This window comes from Thunnus maccoyii, chromosome 17, assembly GCF_910596095.1.
Source record: "Thunnus maccoyii chromosome 17, fThuMac1.1, whole genome shotgun sequence".
Classification (NCBI taxonomy): Eukaryota; Metazoa; Chordata; class Actinopteri; order Scombriformes; family Scombridae; genus Thunnus; species Thunnus maccoyii.
In genome coordinates this window covers 13,477,758-13,498,077 of record NC_056549.1, presented here as the reverse complement: position 1 = coordinate 13,498,077, position 20,320 = coordinate 13,477,758, and the positions used below count along the sequence as shown (strand labels likewise).

General features: G+C 38.9%; 1 protein-coding gene and 1 long non-coding RNA gene across 5 annotated transcripts in view; one reads left to right on the top strand and one right to left on the bottom strand.

The window, feature by feature from the left end:
- nkain2 (sodium/potassium transporting ATPase interacting 2) overlaps nt 1-20,320 on the bottom strand; it is a 107,432-nt gene that overhangs the window by 65,395 nt on the left and 21,717 nt on the right. The gene's annotated exons all lie outside the window — the stretch shown is intronic.
- On the top strand, nt 465-13,748 carry LOC121881825. Of its 4 annotated transcripts, none has more exons than XR_006091924.1 (7): nt 465-2,781; nt 8,751-8,816; nt 8,903-8,976; nt 9,085-11,578; nt 11,880-12,013; nt 12,364-12,521; nt 12,631-13,748. It is a non-coding gene; the product is annotated as an uncharacterized LOC121881825 (long non-coding RNA). The 4 variants fall into 4 exon arrangements; XR_006091926.1 differs by lacking the exon at nt 465-2,781 and having other exon boundaries at nt 6,854-8,816; nt 9,085-9,128; nt 11,482-11,578; XR_006091925.1 differs by lacking the exon at nt 8,751-8,816.

Sequence of the window (20,320 nt, the reverse complement as noted above, 5' to 3'; positions counted from 1 at the left end):
CATTTAGCTGCAGTGATTCAACATTATTGGTCTTGGACTGCAATCCAGATATATGACATTATCTAGACTGCTATTATATGCATAGGCTAACATTTAATGTTACTATGCACACACACACACACACACACACTCAATTCATTGTGTGTGTGTGTGTGTGTGTGTTGCTGCTAATCTGTATATACAATCATATTTCCGCTTTAGGCTACCTGAACTTATCACCTCTATGGTGATTGTAACCTTAAGACCAGGCTTACAGACAAGGTATGTAGGTACTTTATTGATCCTGGAGGGAAATTACTTTGCCACAGCAGCAACACATGTACAGTACAGCACAACATAATATGTCACAAGTAGTGTATATAGAAACAAGTAGCAATAGAACAAATGAGTGAGTGATTAATGGCAGAGCAAAAAAAAAAAAAAAATGGTGGCAGAACAAAATATATAATGAATGTCAACAAAATCATGAATAGTATTAAAAGATGTGAATTACAGCAATAAATATGAATGACAACTAAATATACATGACAGCAGAATATATGCATGGCAACAAATATATGAATGGCAAACACAAAATGGCAAAAACTGAAAAATAATACCAATCAAGTACAAAATAATTGTTCAAAGTCCTCATGGAGTGCAAAAACAAACACAAAACAATTTTAAACTTTTACTATATGTATAAATAAAGGCCCACTTGGAACTCTAATGACTGCAAGACTGGTTTTCTTTCAGTCTTTTTTTTAATGCAAGATTTAAAGTTTTTAAAGTAGTGCACTAATCTTCCATAACCTGCTCTCCCTGATTGAAAAAGCAGTCTGGCTAAACTTTGCGAACTGAAATTTAATATAACAGTCCCCTCTAGTGGAGGCTCCTGTTGACCTTGTGCCAGTGTTACAGTTTGTTACTAATTGTTTAAATGGAGGCAGGGCAAGACCATTAAACGTCTTGTATAATAAACAGACATTAGCCAAAAAAAATTCAAAAGTCAAGAGATTATACTTCTTAACAATACTACAGTGGTGGTAGAAAGTGAATGTGAGCCCTGAGTGATAGACAGTTGCTGAGTCGCTCGAGACCGCCTCTCTCCGTCTCCCTCCCTCTCATGTCTTGAAGCCTCGAAGTAATAAATAGTACCACATATTTTATTTAATAATTAGGTGTCGCGAAAATATACGTGCTGTACAGTTTGCAAACGGTATCTTTATCCAACTAAATTCTCAGCTCAAGCTCACTGGCTTGTCCTTCATGAACCATCGTTCTCAGTTCACTAATTAGCGAGGTGAGCTGAACGTTTGGCCGTGTCTCAGTTCAGTGAGTGGGACTACGCAGTCGGAGCTCTGGTCAAGCACTGAGCAATTCAGTGAACAAATCTTTTGAACGAATCTTTTTAATGAACTAATTCTAATGATTCAGTACGCTGAAAAGAACTGCTTTGCCCATCACTAAAATGTGAGTAAGTATTGCAGTTATTTTTAGGTTACCATAATACTATTGGATATACCAATTAATGCACTGACATAGTTTCTTGTCAAATAAACTCTGCAGTGAATACCTGAAAGGGTTCCCAAATCACTAATGGACCATGTTTGAAAGATGTCTGCTCAGCAAAGCAAAGTTAATTCAGTATTGATATCTAATTTTAAGATATGGTGTGTGTGTGATGTGTGTATGTGTGTCTCTGCTTCTGCGCTTGGAAAATTTCAAAGATGTAGGCTAATTTCTTTTCCTTAATATTTGGAGATAAAAAGTCAGATGTACCGCACTGAAGGTGTTGCTGCTGGTCAACTGCAGACCTACATGCTGTGCTGATGGGTGGACTTCCTCTGATGAGCCCCAAACTATTACCAGCATTACTTACTACATAATAAGTCAGTACTTAATTACAAGAATAAATAATTGTGAACAAACTTAGTATCATCAATTTGTTCATGATACTATCAAAGTAACAACAGCACTCCTGCTTAAACCAGGGCTATAGCCAAGATTTTAAAAATGACTGCACTCATATACAGTACCACTCCAAAATTTGGACACACCTTCCCATTCACTTGAATGATAAAGTGCATCCAAACTTTCTACTGGTATCCTGCATGAATGTAAGAATTGTTGGATAAGAAGTATTTCTTCTGACTAAAGTGTTATTGTCACGTAAAATAGAAAAGACAGAAGCTACCCTAATTTCAAGCTAGCTTAAATCAAAGTGAATAATTAAACATACAGTACCAGTCAAAAGTTTGAACACATTTTCAAGTGAACGAGAGGTGTGTCCAAACTTTTCAGCGATACTGAATTATATTTAGGGCTGTCAAAGTTAACGCGATAACGCAAATTTGTTTAAACACCATTAATCACAGGCATCAGTTGGGGTATGGCAAGTATGGCAGTTGCCATACCTTGGAATCAGTTTTTTTTTAAAAACAAACAAAAAAACAAAAACCTAATTTCACTTGTATTGCCTTAAAATTGATCATTTATGCCCAACAAATCTTTCCTGTGTAAATAAAGGTAGATGGATTTTTCACAAAACTTAAAAATGTATCTAAATCTGAAATACAGCAGCTGCCTAGCTTGGCAGCTAACACAACCGAGCCTACAGCTGCAGCTACTGCTAGACGAACCACGGCAACAGCAGTCCAGGTCGATGACATATTAAGGCTTAAAACTGACTTGCTAACCTCACGCATTGAGAGAGAGAGAGAGAGATAGAGAGGGAGAGAAGTTGGGAGGAATGGAGCTATGATGAAGTTTCACTCAGTTTTACAAGTGTCGCTACTAATGGTGAGTAAATCCAACAGTTGTCGTGCAGGCGTGCTGTGTTTTTGTACTTGGCTAACATTATGTACTAGCAAGCATTGTTGCGATGATGAGGAGCAGTGTTAAATCACAGATGATTACTGTGTGTAGCTTATGTTGTGTGTGGGTGTCTGGTAGATGGATTTGTATTGTCGTGTTGAGAGATAGAGAGAGAGGCGGGGGGAGAGAGACCTACGTAAGTAGAGCCACTAAGTTGCGCAACAAGCTAAATCAGCTGAGGAGAGATAAGAGACAATGTTCATATTACTGTTAATATGTACTGTCCAAATATTTGGACAAATTGTATTTTGATGCTTTGGCAACGTTGTCTCTTTCTTTCACTTTCATGCCAATAAAGCCCTTTGAATTGAATTGGATTTAGAGAAAGAGAGATAATGGAGATATGTCTCGCTGCTGTGTTCTGAATTTTGCTCATTACTGACTTCTGATTGCAAATGATGATAAAACCGCAAAAACAATTAATTTAGACCTGGCTTCTAATTGAGACTGGCCTTTATTTATCAAAACGTGTAGATATACCTGGCCAGTAAAGGGGACTTGGCTTTTAAATAATGTTTTAGCTAAATTCATATTTTTCAAATCCCATCATCACTGAGTATTTCTATGACATTGTGTCACATTGACATACCTTGGCTTGCCATACAACACCCCTGCCATCAATGGAGGTTCTGTTATGATGACCCCTTTATCTCACCTGTAGTTTAGTCCTTTAGCATTAAATTGGAAACTTATATTTTGAATCTAGTCTATCGACAAGACCAAAGTTAACTGTAGTTACTGTCGATGTGAAATGAGTTACCACCGGAGTACATCTAGTCTTAAATACCATTTGCTAGCGAAGCACACAGCTTATGCTAATGCAGGCAGCCTCGTTAGCCCCGATCCATCCTGTTTGCAGCAAACCACACTTGATAGTGTGCGAGGGAAACCAACGGACAAACCTACAAGCAGCAAGCTTTCAACAGCAATAGCTAAACGTCTGGCTACAACTTGCAGGACAGTTAACATTGAGAAGGACAAGAGTCTGCGTGAAATAATTCGGATCACATCCAACGACTTAACTTATTAATCACCATTGAGAGCCACCACAGAACAAAAGATAAACAACCTGTATGATGACCAAAGAGCAAAAGTAATTTTCTTTCTTATAGTCCCTTTCCACTGTTCCTTGCTCACTTTAATTGTTTGTTTTATTTTGTATTATCCTGTTTTTATCCCATAGCACAAAGGGATGTTTTTGTGAGCCTTTATTTTTCCCATGTGAGGTTGGACACAATTACATTGTGTGATTTGCTTTTGAAGTGAGGGATCCAGGGAGTGATCTTTAATCAGTACTGAAGTAATGGAAAATTTAGCTGGCCAACGTGCCCATCTGTTGTCTGTTGGGCTTCAGTTTGCCATAAGTTATAATTTGAGCATATTTTTGAAAGGCTAAATGCTGTACCTGTGAGGGTTTCTGACAAGCTTTGTCATTGTTTTGTGTTGTTAATTGATTTCCAACAATAAACACATACATTTGCATAAAGCAAGCATATGTTGTCCACTCCCATGTTGACAAGAGTATTAACGTTTAGCTTTTATGGTAAAATTTGAACATATAAAAAATGTGTGATTAATCTGAGATTAACTTTGGACAATCATGCTATTAATCGCAATCGTAATATATAGACAGCTCTAATTATATTTCATTTAATTAAAAATGGCATCTGTGGCCATTGTCTGTCAACCACTACAAAAAACACATGGTTACATAATACATACTGGGGCAGAGGCCTAAATTTCAAAATGTAAGGAGAAGTAACCACTGATCATCAACTTGACAATTTCCTCAGCTGATCTTCACCAAAATTAAAAGTTTCACATAATAAAATTCTTCTAAACCATCCACAACCCCCCAAAAATATAGAACATAGACCTCAATGTTCTCAGAGGTATTCCTCTGGCTTCAACAAACCCACAAATGCAACATACAGTACCAACAATTATTTTAACTGAACTGTAAAGTGGATTATTTCTTTAGATTGAGCATACAGGTGGCTGTTCACAATCCGTGAGGCCCGGCACTAGGACCTGGGGGGTTAGTGACCTGACAGGCACGCTCACTCACACACACAGACATTAGTCAACCGGCGTCTCATCTAGCCCGCTGTGTCCTTTACTCTGCTGAAAAACCGCACTGATACACACACACACCAGTCTCCATTAGCCTGCTGTTTGCCCCGTCACTGACCCTACATCTGAAACTCAATGACAAAGACACAGGAACATGTACACACACACACACACACACACACATCATGCATTCATACCGATGCACAGTGGATCCACTTGCTTATTCACACACACGCATACAAACTTCACAATGATTCATTCCTAACAATCACTTTGAGGGTCATAATCTACATTTTTAATACAACTGGTAAAAAGAAGATTGGCAAACTAAAAGGCAAGCTTTTGTAAAAGCACAACCCAATAATTGTGCCATTCTCATTATTCAAGGAGACAGATGTAATAACACACAAGAACAATGCACTATGACTTGAGAAAAAAAAGAATTTGAATGTTTAATTATCGTGCAAAAGTTTCGAATGAATTAAGGTCAAGAACTAGACTGTTTTAGGGGCGTGAACAAATTTTCAGTAAAACTAAACTTCCTGTTAATAGTCAGTTGATGAGTATTGTTTGGAAGTCAGCGGAGCCCTGTCAAGTTTAATTTGATGAACTTTTATGGTTGTTTTCTTGCAACCCAACTGGGCCACGAGCCAAGTTTTCTTTGTTCTTGTGGAAAATAAAGTAAGTAAGTCTCTGCCAGGTTACAAAGGTGTTACAGAGATTTACTGTGTATTTACTACAGAATCAATCTGTTGACACACTAGCCAATTACATCAAGTGTTAAAGCGTCTACACTTCTTCACAGAGTTTTCTGTGATTGGAAGGGGCTACTGCGAATGAGTTTAAAGGAGTAGTTTGAACTTTTGGGCAAATACACGTATTCCTATCAAGAGTAAGATGAAAAGATTGATAGCGCTCTCGTATATGTCCGCTCCATTTGAGGCTGGAGTTGGCATCCATCCAGTTAGCATAGCTTAGCACAAAGACTGGAAACGAGGGGAAACAGCTATCCCAACTCTGTTCCCACTGCTCTGGTACCAAAGTCTGCCTACCAGCACCTTTAAAGCTCACTAACGTGCTATATCTTGTTTATTTAATCTGCACAAAACCCCAAAAAACCACAAATATAGATTTTATATGGGGCTAGGTGATTAATCTATTTTTATTTTCAATTACAATTTTGCTTCCAACAATTATGAAAACAAGATAATCGTTTTAGGACCAGTTTACGACAAGGGGTGGACATTTCTCTTCGTTTGTCATGAAACAATCAGAAAATAACGTTTTATTACTCTCATTCACTGGCTTTGTTCTCGCTACCGCCGCTCCCTCTCTTCATTCACTCTCCAGCTCGCTTGACTACCGCTGCGCTCTCTCTCCTGCTCTCAGCTCCGTCAAGCTATATCTTTTTCTCTCAACCTTTTTTAAAAAAGTCACGAAGCCAACAACAAAGCCTAACTTTACTTTTAATGTTATCAAACGGTTAGGAGTTTTCAGTAGTTTATGGTAGTGCACTACATCATAGTTGATCTTATTTATTTTTATATTATTTATTTAAATTATATATATTTCTTTATTATTTATTTTATCTATTTATCTCTTTTTTACATTTGTATTTGTTTTTCAGTTGAATTATATTTAAAGTTCAATAAATGCATGACAATTACTCATTTCCAAAGCCAATGAGTAATTGTGTTAAATAATTACAATCTCAATATTGACCAAAATAATCATGATTATGATTTTTGCCTTAATCAAGCAGCCCTAATTGTACATGGATTAAACAAATAAAGTATAACATGCTAATTAGTGAGCTTTAGAGGTGCTAGCAGGCAGAATATTTTCTGTTTTTTAACCTTTGGACAAAGTCAGGCTAGCTGTTTCCCGTTTCTAGTCTTTATGCTAAACTAACTGACTGCTGGTTCCAGCTTTATATTTACCACACAACCATGAGAGTGGTACTGTATCTATTTCCTCATCTAACTCTCTGCAAGAATGCAAATAAGCATTTCCCAGAATATCTAACTATTCCTTTAAGCCTCAGATTTGTAGCATGCATGGTGATAAAAGGAGAGAAAACTTTATAGCATGAAGGCAGCAATGTTATTTTTCTGCTCACTAAAGCTTCCCACCCATCTCCTCCCCTTCCTTTCTCCATCTCACCTGTTTATTCCCTCCTTTTACACCTCAATGTGTCCTTTTCTGTACATCCCTCCTTCCTCTGCCCTTTCCTCCTCCATCCCCCGGTGACCCATCTTTCTACATTGCCCGCTGCTCAAACATCCTCCCTTCCCTCTCTACTCTACCTGCACACCGCATTCCTCCCTTCCTTCCTTCTGTCCTTCTCCATCCCGCCCTCCCCTTCACACCACCTTGTCTCACTGTCCCCATCTGCTGCAGTATTATTTAAATAGCCATCCATCCTCCGCTCCTTCCACTTCTTCTCCGGACCTTGTCATCTACATGTTTATTTGTCTTTTCCTTCTTATGCATCCCTCAATCCCTGACTTACTCCTTCCCTCCATCTATCTCTTCCTGCTACATCCTCACTTGTCCTTCACTGCCTCCCTCCCTCCTTTAGTCCCACATTATCACCACTAGCACTCACGTTACCACAGCAACACACACACAAAATCACACATGGACAGACTCCACGTTCACCTTTACACACACACACACACACACACACACAAACAAGTGCGCAGGCAGACGATCGCCACCGTAATCAACCCCGCACATGCAGACTCATACACAAACACCAGTGCTCTCTCTTCCTCTCTCATACACACTTACTCTGACACACACACACACACACACATACACACACTCAGATGTAATCACCGTGAGTGCTGAGAGTGCAGTGCAGAGGTGTGAGACTTCTAAATGCTACTGCCTGCCATCAATCATAAAATCCTTTCTGTGGATTGGACAGCTGACAGTGTCGGCATTACCCATCGTCTCCCTTTATTTCAATCAATCATGTCCTCTGCACTGCAAAAGGCCCACAGATTGCCAAATGATATTGGCTTGCTTTCATCAGACTTAGTGAATGATTATGTTGGATTCAGGGGAGAGACCAGCTTGTTCAGGTAATGTGCTTTTTATGTTTTTCAGTAAAAGTTTTCAAATTTGCTGCCTCTGTCAGACGTGAGCAGTATGACAACTACTCCACACTAGAAGTGCGTCATGATATGATAGAGATTTGGCTACTGTATGTGGTTTTTTAAATGGCATAGAATGGATTCTAAATGTCACACAGCAATGTCATTGATAGGCCAATAACAGCAACAGTTTGGCCTTTGGTTTTAAAAAAAATTGGATGTACAGCAACAATTGTTGCCAGAGGCAGCAATAGAAGTGACATCTTCTGTCACCTCAAAATGAAACATGTCCAGGAGTATGAGGAAAGTTTAAGAATGTGCCAACTCACGTACTTCTACAAAACATGAAAAAGAAAAACCATAACTCAGACATTGTTGCCTGAGTCATTGACTGGTTGCTGTACTTATGAAGAAGGAAGAAATGCCAGGAGGAAGAAAGATATACTCTATACTTAAAAGCTTTAATTTGAATGCTGCTTGCGAAGTTCATTTGGGATTGTGGACTGGAAATATGAATGCAGTCTATGGAGTTCTTACTTTGACTGCTAATGTTTGAGAATTATTGTGCTTAGTTATATCAAGTTTGCCATTCTGTGCAATATATTAAATTAAGAGCACAGCTATATATCTGCTACTTAATAATAAATAAAGATAGCATCAATTGTCTAATTCTTACACCTACCTAGGTTTACAGTTTTTGACAAGCAACCTCTTGCATAGGTGTGAATAATGACTGTCCTCTCACTGTGCCAAAGTTGGACTTCACAATGATTCAGACTGTGATAGGTATGTTTTCCTGGATTAGCATTTCTAAACCAGTCTTTCACGATATTGTAACTTGTGAATATGACCTATTTATCTTTTGAATCAAGGTAGAAGAGTTTCCTATTCAAGGTGTTCAACCACTGGGCAAAGAAACAGAAGAGTCTGGTGTGTTAGAATCCAGGTGAGTTTGCCTTACATCTGTGATCACGATACATTGTTTTGTTGAATATATATATATTTATATATACATATAAATTTCAATTGTATTTGTTTTCTACTCTGGTTGCAGCATGCAAGAGCAGCATGACTCTCTGGATGAGGAGGAGGCCAATGGTTTGAGGAATAATCCATCTTATTTTCTTCTATTGACATGTCATTCCAGTCTATGGTGTTTATGTGTGTGGTTTATGTGCAGTATTGACACAGATGATGACTGGGTGGATGTTGGTCAGAGGTGCTGGATAGAAGAGGCTGGGAAAGGGGTGTGATGTTTTGATGTGTTATGTGTGCGACCCGCCACATAACACATCATCTTAAAAATCACATGTTGTGCATGATGTACAGCAACTTTGCTTGAGTTTGAAGAGTGGTATAAATGTGCACTGCTAGAACGAGCACCTCAACACTTAGTTCTATATGCCGACGCTGTTGTGTTACACGTCACGCCTCGGAATCCAGAACACCAGCATGCTGTGTCAAATCACACATGGGGTAAGCATTATCCCGACTTTTTTTGGTTCTGTATAAAAATGCCAAACCGGCATAATGACGAGTCTTCTTTATGGCAATATTGTGGGACCTCTGCATAAAAGGGTCTAATGACCACATTTTGTGAGAACAAATGGTGTAAATTCTCATTTTGGGTATCAGAATGGAACCAATGTACATATTTTGCTTCTTTACACATTACTGGTGCCTCATCTAAAACCTCCCACATTAACCAACTCTATGAAATAAGCATGGATGAAGCCGAGCTTGATGTGGCAACGCCCAATCATCCTGATGAGGACATACGAGTCATTCATGACCAACAAAAAGTTTTCTAGAGGATGACTTAGTTGGGAAAAGTGCCAGCATCACTTGAACAACAATCTGCATAAACTCGCCATGTTCCTGCGGTTACCAGTGCAGATGTACAATTACTCTGACACAGTGACCGGGGCGGCATGCTCCGGTAAACTTCAATTTCAGGTGACCCTGAAACCTCGGGGAACTGGAGTCATATTGGAATGGATAAGATGAGAGTATTTACTCCACCGTGCTCTATGTGTATGTTGCTCGAAACTGTACTAAGAAGCTTTTAATGAAGAAATGAAATACTTGACATGATGCCAGTTGGGGCAAAATAGGAGTGTTTTTATTGTAGTCAACTGTTGGAGAGTTGTGTGCTCAGCTCCCTTATATTCTCAATATTCTGCCAGTACCTGTGCAAACAACTCAGGTTGCTGTCACAGTTGTTGGAGCTGAATACACAATTTACATGCATGGAGGAGGGGAGACTGTCTGGGGAAACTGGTTCTGGCCGGTAAAGGTGTGAAGACATATGCATACAAATAGTACAGCTATTGCCGGTGGCGCCAAGCCGTTGAGTCTGGCCATTAGAATGCTAATACCTGAGTGCTTTATGGGGTTAAAGACAAAGAAGATCTAGGTTGGGCAGAACAATAACAAAAACCATGATTTGATGAAATAAAGTCAAAGTTATTCTACAGGCCTGATTTTGCCCCTGTGGACACAGTCTGTGGAAGTGGAATTTGCAACCTCTGTTAAAGTTTGGCATGCAGGGTGAAGACTTCATGCTGACCACAAATATACTGCTGTCAGGGAACAATTATTGCAAAATTGCACCCCTTTTTAAATTTATGAAAATAGGAATGGTGGCTCAATCCACTTTTTTCAAGATACAGGACACATACTGTATTGAACCAGTGGAAAAACTCTGGGAAAGGAACAGAGATGATGTTTTAACCCGTTTGTGCCAAAAGGACCATGTTGTTGTCCGAGGTGACTCATGTTTTATACCTTAGTCAACCATGATTACATTGACATGTCTGTTGTTTGCTATGAAAGTCAAGTACATAAAATGGTAACTTTGACTGTAATATTCCAATTTCTCTATTCATTAGGAGATGGCTGAAAGGATTCCCCGGGTATGCTGTTAGTTTGTTTGTGTGTGTGTGAGTTTTATGATGATGCATACATTTCACACACTGACAGCTGTACTCTTCATTCTGCAGGCCACTTTGCACAGTACAGCACATACACAACCATAAAACAAGATTCAAGAGACATTGTGCATATTGTGACTGTTGACAAGCAGGAAACTGACAGAAAATTCCGTTATTATGGAGGAGTGCTTCATTAGGACCATGGATTTACTCCTTGTGGAAATTCCTGTGAAAGAAGTGATCATCGATGCCCACGCACGGATAACTGCATTGCTTTTTTAGGAAAATGGATGTATTATTTGGATTCCTGTGTCTTGGTAGTTGTTTGATTGTACAGGTTATACTGTTTGTTGCAGATCCAGAGTGTGGCAAACATAAGTTTGGCATGGGGTCTCCAACATTCCCTTGACATTTGGCATGCCTCAAAGAATTTGGGCAAAAAGCTTTTACAGCTAAGAACCTTTTACAGCAGCACACTGACAGCGCCTGTTACACTCACTGGTTTATCTTGCAATCAGGTCGGCACAGTAAAGGACCAATCTGCAATCAAAGCGTGGATCAAACCCACTGTGAACCACTTTTGGTATCGTTGCAACAACCGAGGGACAGTTCAAGGTATGTTGGGAGAAAATGTGTGTAATGTACCAATAAACCAAAACAATATCGCTGTTTTTTTTTGGTTGGCATGCTGAAATGTAAAGTTTATGTCTGTATCCAGGACAGTATATTATGTATATATGTTGATTATATAATGTTCTATTTTTACACATGATGATGATGGTGTCCTACATCATGTCCGCAATCAACACACATGAGCATCTGGTTGCTGTTAGCGTAAGCCAACAGATGACAGTAGCCATGAAAAGCTGTGGATGAAACAAGGTGATTTAAACCTTTATGCCTGGGGTGTTTTCAGTGCTGTGAATGAACTCAGTCATCCTACTCATAATAATATGATGCGATTACAAGTACAGCAGCTCACCAGGCACTTACTGCCGTCATTCTTGACAAGCGCTGGTTGAGGGATGTAAAAAACTTCATCATCTTCAGGTATGCCTCTATAGTCATGCAAATGTTAGTATTTGCCATATTTTTATACATATACGAGCGCTTTGCTCATACTTTTCTTCATTTGATTTGTCAATGTCCTGTAGAACCATTACAAACCAAATATTTCTGAAAAAACTTCCATGTTTCTGTTTTGTGTGCAAAATCTGGTGCTTAGGCCTATCTGTCACATCAGAATTGTTGTTTGATCTAACTTTTCAGTTGCATGTAGAAGTAAGGGAGTGGGCTTGAAATGAAGCCTCATCTGATGCTTCTTCTGTGGTATAATATTGTAGTGAGAAGTATGTCACTGACAGGACCTTTTTGTTTTTTGTTTATTTTTTTCCAAACAGGACAACTTCAGATTTGGAGAATTTCTAAAATCACATCCTCATGTATGCAGGAAAGCATTTTGCCTACAGCCCACCTTTATACAAAATGCATACTTTGCTTACAGCTGTTGATTACAATCACCACAACCACCACCTCCCTGCACGTAGCTGTGATGGATGTAAGTATTTAGTATAACAGCTGTGTACAACTAAAATAAATCATACAGTTGTTACCTAAACAGTGAAATTGCAAAACGACTGTAATACAAACTGCATTTCCTCTCCAAGGAACAGACTGTAATACAATAAGATATCCAAGAGCTGGAGTATCTACACCTTGAAGGAGACAAAGGACCAAAGCTACATCCCAGACCTGCAGAAGGCCGTTCTTGCCAAGAGGATGAGAAGTGCAACGGGCCTTTACAGAAAACAAAATCTAGGACCCGATCATAGGTGCTTGGGTTTGCTTGCTGCTACACAGCCACCACCCACATCTGAACTTGTCAGGACTAAGGTTTCACCGGGAGAGGGTGGTCCCTGAAGTGGATGCTGAACTTTCCATGCTTTCATAGCTGTATATGTATTTGTAAATAATTCAAGAGCTGTAAAAATAAGAATAATAATTGTTTTTATATGTAAATAAATAAACAATGAACCATCAAAAACTCAACATCTGTTGACATTGCACATAAATAGCAAATGTAACAATAAAAAAAAACTATTTACAATTGCAGGCTATAATAAACTGGTTTACATAAGGCGGCGCACCCTGAAGCCAGTGTCTGGCTCTTGGGTCAGGAAATGTATCACAAATTTTCTAAACACAGCAGCTTGGAATTACTTCTCTGTTGTCTTTACCCAGACGGCCATGCTGTCACAGTACAAACTGTCTGTATGCTGCATGCCTGTACTGTCACTGCTCCACTCCATCTGCAAAACCCCCTCATCTAATATATAATACTGCGTATATCCCATATTGTTTATACAGTTTTCAGGGGCCTGGCAGCCTCTCAATATCTGCTGACATGTCCCTGCAGTTTGCAGGTGCAGCAATGTAATGGTGCTCCTTCTGGGACTCTGAGGAACTCTAAAGAACGTCAAAACGTCACACATCAGGCCAGGTAGTCTTGTCATGACCTTTACCAGCAGTAACTCCTTGTGGGGAGCTGTCAGGGAAGAGATTTTTGCCCACAACATAAACTATTTGTTTTATTAAAAACCTAGTTGGGCAAAAAGCTAAATGCATGTGATATGAGATTTTTATGAAGGAGTGCATTTCAGCTGCTCTTCTCTCCTGCAGCCTCCTCTGGTCATCAGAGTCAATCTCTTCTCTGACCCTAACTCCTCTGCCTCTCCCTCTTGTGCTCCCACCTCCCCTCCGCCTACGTCCTCCTCTCCTTTGACCTCTCCCTCCACTCTGTCTTTCTCCTACTTCAGAGGAAGTTGAAGTTGAGGTTGACTCCTGCAAAAAAACCATAGAAAGAAACATTTTAAAAATCCAAACCTCATACACCGTTGGGTATGCATAAATTATGCTTTCTGATTGAGCAAACTAATGCAGGGTTGCAAACTGTTCATACTGTCCTAGCATTAGCTGTAGTGATCTGTCTCATGGCTAATGGGAAAACGACAATCCAACAGCAGTGTACATCCCTGTCAATTTTATTTATGAAAGATTGCGACATAGGCTGTAATCTTATCGCTGTAATCCCTGTCTCGCAGAGTTTGGTAGTTTTTCCAGATGCCAAATGCCATCTAACCTCAGTTCCATCTCAGGCTAGGATGCAAATAAATAAAGTCATCTCACACCAAAAAGTTTGGTCAATCTTTGTCAATCTCATGTCAAATAAGCCTTGAAAGTTTGTAACCTTGCAAACCTATCTCAGCTAGCTTGTAATAAATTACACTATCCAATGTATATTATGTGCAATTTAGCCTATATGTTGGCAACAACATTTTATTTGATTACACACATACTCCACACGCTCAGCAAACAATGTATATGGGCTGAAAAAGCTAGCAGTATTTCAGCAAAACTAAAACGTTGTCATTTTCTGTCTACCTTTTTAGTTATTCTTTTTATTATGTTAGTGTTCATCTTCCATGTCACAATAAATAAAACTATGCAGAGTCATATTTGTGTAAAATCCTGTAATATTACTCTACCTTGTCAGTCGACATTGTTCTTTGGCTTCTGATGTCGTCTTTGCTGGTTCAAAATCCTGCAGCTTGTCAACAAACGCACGTGTACAGCTGTCAATGGGGGGGGGGGTTAGGGGTTAGTGGCTAGGGGCACCCGCCCAGTTGCAAAAAATACCAATTCTTGCATAATACAGCAAGCCGTAGATTTGGTTTTAACATTGGTAGGGACATTTTTTGTCATATGACCAATATGCATAGTAGAGTATAAACATGCTGTCTATGTCATACACACACATGCAAACACACATTCTCTAAAACATCTCCTTTATTTCATAAGTATTTGTTAACTTGCCAAAACATGACTTATATCACATGGACTTTTTATGCATTTGAAAAGATATTTTACTGTTTATTTTATTTGTGTACATCTTAAACTAAAATGAATTATGAACTAAAAATAAACTTGACATATGATCAATTTTTGTAATAATGTTACTAGAGAATAAATAAAAATAACTAGAAAGGAATGTGCTACTGTATTTTAATCAACAAATGAAAATCAATAAACTGTGTAAATATACCCCTGATGCATTTTGAATCTTCCTAATACCACTTTCATGAAACACTGGAATTATTCAGAGATGTTCACAGTTATATTTCATGTGTAACAAACAATCACAGGTAAGAATAGAAACCATAAAACACATTTCAGAATAGAGTATTCTGGCATCACTTGATGGATGTGTACCATTAAAGTGTCAGACCATACAACAAGTACTGTAGACATATAAGCAACACAGCAAACAGAACCCAAAAACAGCATTTCACTTATAGTCAACAGATTAGTAGGCACTGCTTGTGTTGCAGTGCTTGTATTCACTTTGTTAAGCTCTGGGTATTGACATACAACATTGTTCATTTCCCCAGCGAAGAGAACATTCTCTAATTTGTGCAAGACTTGCATATCAGTTCTTTGAACTGGATATCCACAGTATCTAATGCCTTGTAATATTCAACCCTGTAATAATCTTCTGGTGATTCTGGCCTATGCTGAGCTGCTCCACCAGTGTATCTTCTGGGGGTCTGTCTTGGGTGAGGGATTTGAGTCGCCTGAATATCCATGGAGTGCACCATAGATGATGCCTTGTCAAACACTCTTTGAAAATGTTCCTCGTTCCTTTTGCTTTGAAGAATAGAGTTCACATATTCTGCTGCAGCCTGCATGCCTGCAATGGTCTGTGTTTTCTTCTGCAGTGACTTGTTTATGCATTCTAACTCCCCAATTACCTCTGATGCTAGAAATAGGACAGTTTTTCCTTTCTAAAAAACTGACTAGTAGAGCATTTGCCCTGACTCCAGTGTCTGAACCACAACGGGCCATCTCCTCCAAATTCAACAACACACTCATACTGACCAATAACAGCATTAACAGCTTTTTTCCCAAACTATCAACCTGGTTGGACACAGGTTTCAGTGCTCTGTTTTTGTTTTGTCCTGATGTTGCCTGTGCATCAAATACTGCCTTGAATTTTCCTGACTGGTTACTGAGAGTCCCCAGCTAACGAACCCACTGTAAAGAGTCAAAGGAGATGCACTGCAAACATGTTGTGTTATGAAGTTTACACAGTGTGCACCGCAGTGCACATAAACAGCAAAAGGCAGTTTTCTCTTCAACGTTGCCTGTGCTCCTGTGTACTTCCCAGCCGTATTGGCTACATCATCATAGGTTTGACCATGCAATCCAATTGCAATTTCTGCAATCTCTGCTCCAGTTGTTCCAGGTGCCTCATACAATAAAGACTTCTTGGGAAATAAGGTTGTGGTCTATATACCTAAGGAACACTGACATTTGCTCTTTTCCCTCTATATCTTCACTGCCATCAATTATTATTGAATATTGACAGACTGATTGAGACCTGATGCTTGCTGCTCTGCCTCTGACAACATGCATCGCCCAACCAGTTTAAATACTCATTTTGGCACTGAGAGCTGACATAGTCTTGACAATGGAAGAACCGGGAGGAAAGAGTTGGATCATCATTTGCTAGTAACTTTATGAGGTGGAACATATTCCCCTCACTGCCGTCATGCCCCTGAAAAGCAGCACCCTGCCTGGCAAGATACTGTGCAGCAGTCACGATTTTTTCAAGACAGTGCCTTTCCTCTTGTTTTTTTTTTTGCCCAGGTACTTGATAGCTGTGTATCTATTGGCCTTCCCTCTTGAGGATTGACAGTGACAGCATGATGATGGGCTTTACTTTGTTGGTGGCGATCAAAGTTAGCTACAGCATTTTTCCGGTTGTTAAAGCCCTTTGAGGAAAAAGCAAGGTCTGATTTTTTTTTTCAAGAGTACTGCTCTTTATAGCATAAGTACTTTTTTCAAGTTTGGGCTGTAGTGAAGCCAAGGATATTGCTTGTAACAACTTATCTGAAACCTCAAGATCTTATTTGAAAGTCTCTGTACATCGATGTCTTTTGGCTCATCTCCCAAATTGTTCACGCCACTGCAGCTGACCTGATTCTCCCTAGCCTTCGGATCAATCAGGCCCTCACTGTCTGCATGATAGATGTGAAGCAAAACAATAAAACATTTGTTTTGTATCTGCAAATGCATGAAATACATGACAGTATTGTGCTATTGCTTTGGCTCAATTTTCACAACAGAGCTTTAATGTGCAAAAGCTTCAACACAAAATGTTATTCTAATTTTGAACTCAATATCTCATGCAAAATGAAAACAACTGAGTCACAATAACTAATGTATCATGCATCAGGTTTATCAGAGCATCATTAAATTGTATTGTTTCATTATTGAATACATTGTTAATTGTATTTGCATTTTAAAATTAAGTGGTTTTAAGTGATGCTGTCAACAACAAGTAATTATATTTAACATAGGATATGGAAGAATCATTCTACAGAATAGCAACACGGAAAAATGTGCAACCTACACAGAAGTGCATATTTAACCCTCATCCTACCAACATATTTAACATACAAGGGCTACCGACTGGGGTCCCTGGGGATCCCAAGAATAAAATAACTGTAAGAAACAATCATCATAGCAAAATGTTAACTTATTTCTTCTCAAAACATTATTAGTTATGTAATTAAAGTCATCTGAAAAAAATATTATTATTATTTTAGGAAAGTTACAGTTAATTTGCATATTGTGTAATATTAAAATATATACTTTTCTTTAAAACAAACTACAGCTTCCCCAGTACAATCTTTCCTCAAAGCCTTCAAAATGACTGACAGAGTGACCCTGCCCCCCCAATAGTGTGTGATACATTAAATTAGGACTCATGGCAAATATGAACTCATAGTTCTGCAGAGGCAGAATTTGGTGGTTTTTAACTGGGGTCCCCCAGGACCCCAATACATTGGTATTTTTAAAAAGCAGTAATTAAAATAGAAACAGAAAACAATGATATGAAGTCATTAGGAACAAACTGATTGACAAAGTCATGAAAAACTGGAATGATAGAATGAAGCACCTGTGAGATATGACAAAAAGTAAACCTCTGGGGTCTGCAGGTTCCCCAGTTGGTGGGATTAAGTTTAAAATACTGTAGGGTGAGAATTTTTCTGAAAACTTTTCTTTATTAAACAAACCGTATTGATGATGATGATGATGATGATGATGTAGTCAGGAGTCTGACTTAACACTAAAAACTAAACCTAAAGTCTTACATTCATACATACTTCAAGGCAAAATGGTGATTGTCACTGTCACTGCATATATATTTTAGTGTTCTGCACTTTGTATGCAAAAGACAAATTTTATGCTTAATAAAAAATAAATTTGCTCTTTTTTATTACAAGTTGTGCAATCACAAAATAGTGTGATATAATAAATGCACCTCTATGTATGTCCATGAGCAAATCTTATCACTAAGCCACTGTTAGACTTGATTGTGTTCCCTGCAGGTGATGCAATGATGAGCTGATGTATGAGTTAGACAAAGTAAATCTCCCTTTACTTATAGTATAACACTATTGTCTTTTAATAGAATGTCAAGTTCAAATCTGTTGATTTAGACAACTGAAGAGTTTCATGCTGCTAATACAATGGTATGTTTTGACAGAGCAACAACGAGGCTCAAACATTAACCCGTCTTTAAAACATCTCAGAAACTTTCAGTAGGTAGTGTGTATTTTGTAATCACCTTATGAACTCACGACCAGACTTTTCACTACGGCATCGGAGCATACAATCTATTTAGTTGGGCATCCTGCAGATACTTTAGCATATAAGTAATGTCCCATTCAATAATAACAGATGATCCACTCGTGAAAAGGGAGAGGGGGAGGGATGGCGACGTTACTTTACACATTATGGCCACACAAATATATACTGTCAATCATTAACATCATTTGCTAAGATATGAATACAGTCTGTTCTTTTAAGCTTAACTTTTTACTTACACTTTAGATCTTCTTATAAAAGAAGGTCCCTCTTTCTCTGTTTAGCGGACATTTTTGGCTACAGTCTTAAAATTAGCAAACTAACACATATAACGCTATGCCTAAAATTTAAATATGCAGTCAATTAATAGGTGTAAGTTATGTCCAGCGAAGACTATATTATACAACGCGGGTTGCCAGATCATCTGGTCAAGTATCCCCCATATCTCGCTCTGTCACTCACTCATAAAATAGTCAGGCATTTGCAGAAAACTCACAGAGACCGCGCAGGTTACCGTTAATTGTTTGAGATCGCTAAAAACTCCTTCACTTACCTTCCATACCCAAAGCTATGCCCATGCACTACCTACAGTAACCCTGTCAGTATTAAAGCCATGCTACTGGGGCACAGTGTTGCTCTATACACTAGACTATGTACAAACACCCTCCACACACACACACACAAACACAGAACACTGCAACCACAATGTCTCCTCCACTAAAAAACATACTGTGCTTCTATTTTGGTGAGACGTGACTACAGTTTGGCTGATATGCTGATACGGAGCCGGGCTGAAAGCTGAGACTGTATCCGTATCTCGCTTTAGCTGCCATATTCAAAAATACAAGAGTTGCCGGATCTGATTACTGTCTCTGTGTGTGTTTGTGTATGTGTGAGTATGACAGGGGTAAGAGGAAATATAATAGAAGGCGGTGTTTTGTATATGTGTGTCTATGTGAGAGGGAAAGATAAGAGTGGAGCCAAACCAGAGGGCAGGTGTGTAAGGTAATAAGACTAAATCAATTCGTACTGAGAAGGAGGAGGCGAGGAAGAGAGAGAAGAAAAGAGGGCATGAGAGAGGGATGAGAGGTGAAGGAAAAATGATCACAGGTGAAGATGAAAGTGTTACGTTGAGCTCATTCTGCTCTCACACATCACCCAGTATCTTCTCTAGTCCTTAAAGGGATTCAAAACTGAAACAAAAGTCTTCTTCGTTGGTGCCTTAAGGGATCATCAGAGAAGAAGCAGATTCTGTGGCTTCACGTGGCCAGATATCTGAGCAAAGAACAGGAGGACTGCATCTCAGCGTCTGTGTGTACGTGCCTGGCGGTGCACGGATATATTTTTGCACTGCACGATGTGTTAATGTGCTCATTTGTGTGTGTGAGAACAAAGACCCAAATCATATATTTATAGATCAAAATAATGGCAGCTTTTGGAGAAGTGACAGAAGACCTTGGCAGGCAGCAGTGAAAATGTGACCCATTGCAGATAAGAAAGCTTCTGTCAAAACAGGCTTTTGTACCGTTATGTTTTCATGATATCAAAAACGCAGAGGCTAACAAGTACCGGGGCTGTAAAATGATGTGCTTAATCTTCTGTTTTGAAAGCACGAATGCACGTCTTGTCAAAATGGAAGCAATC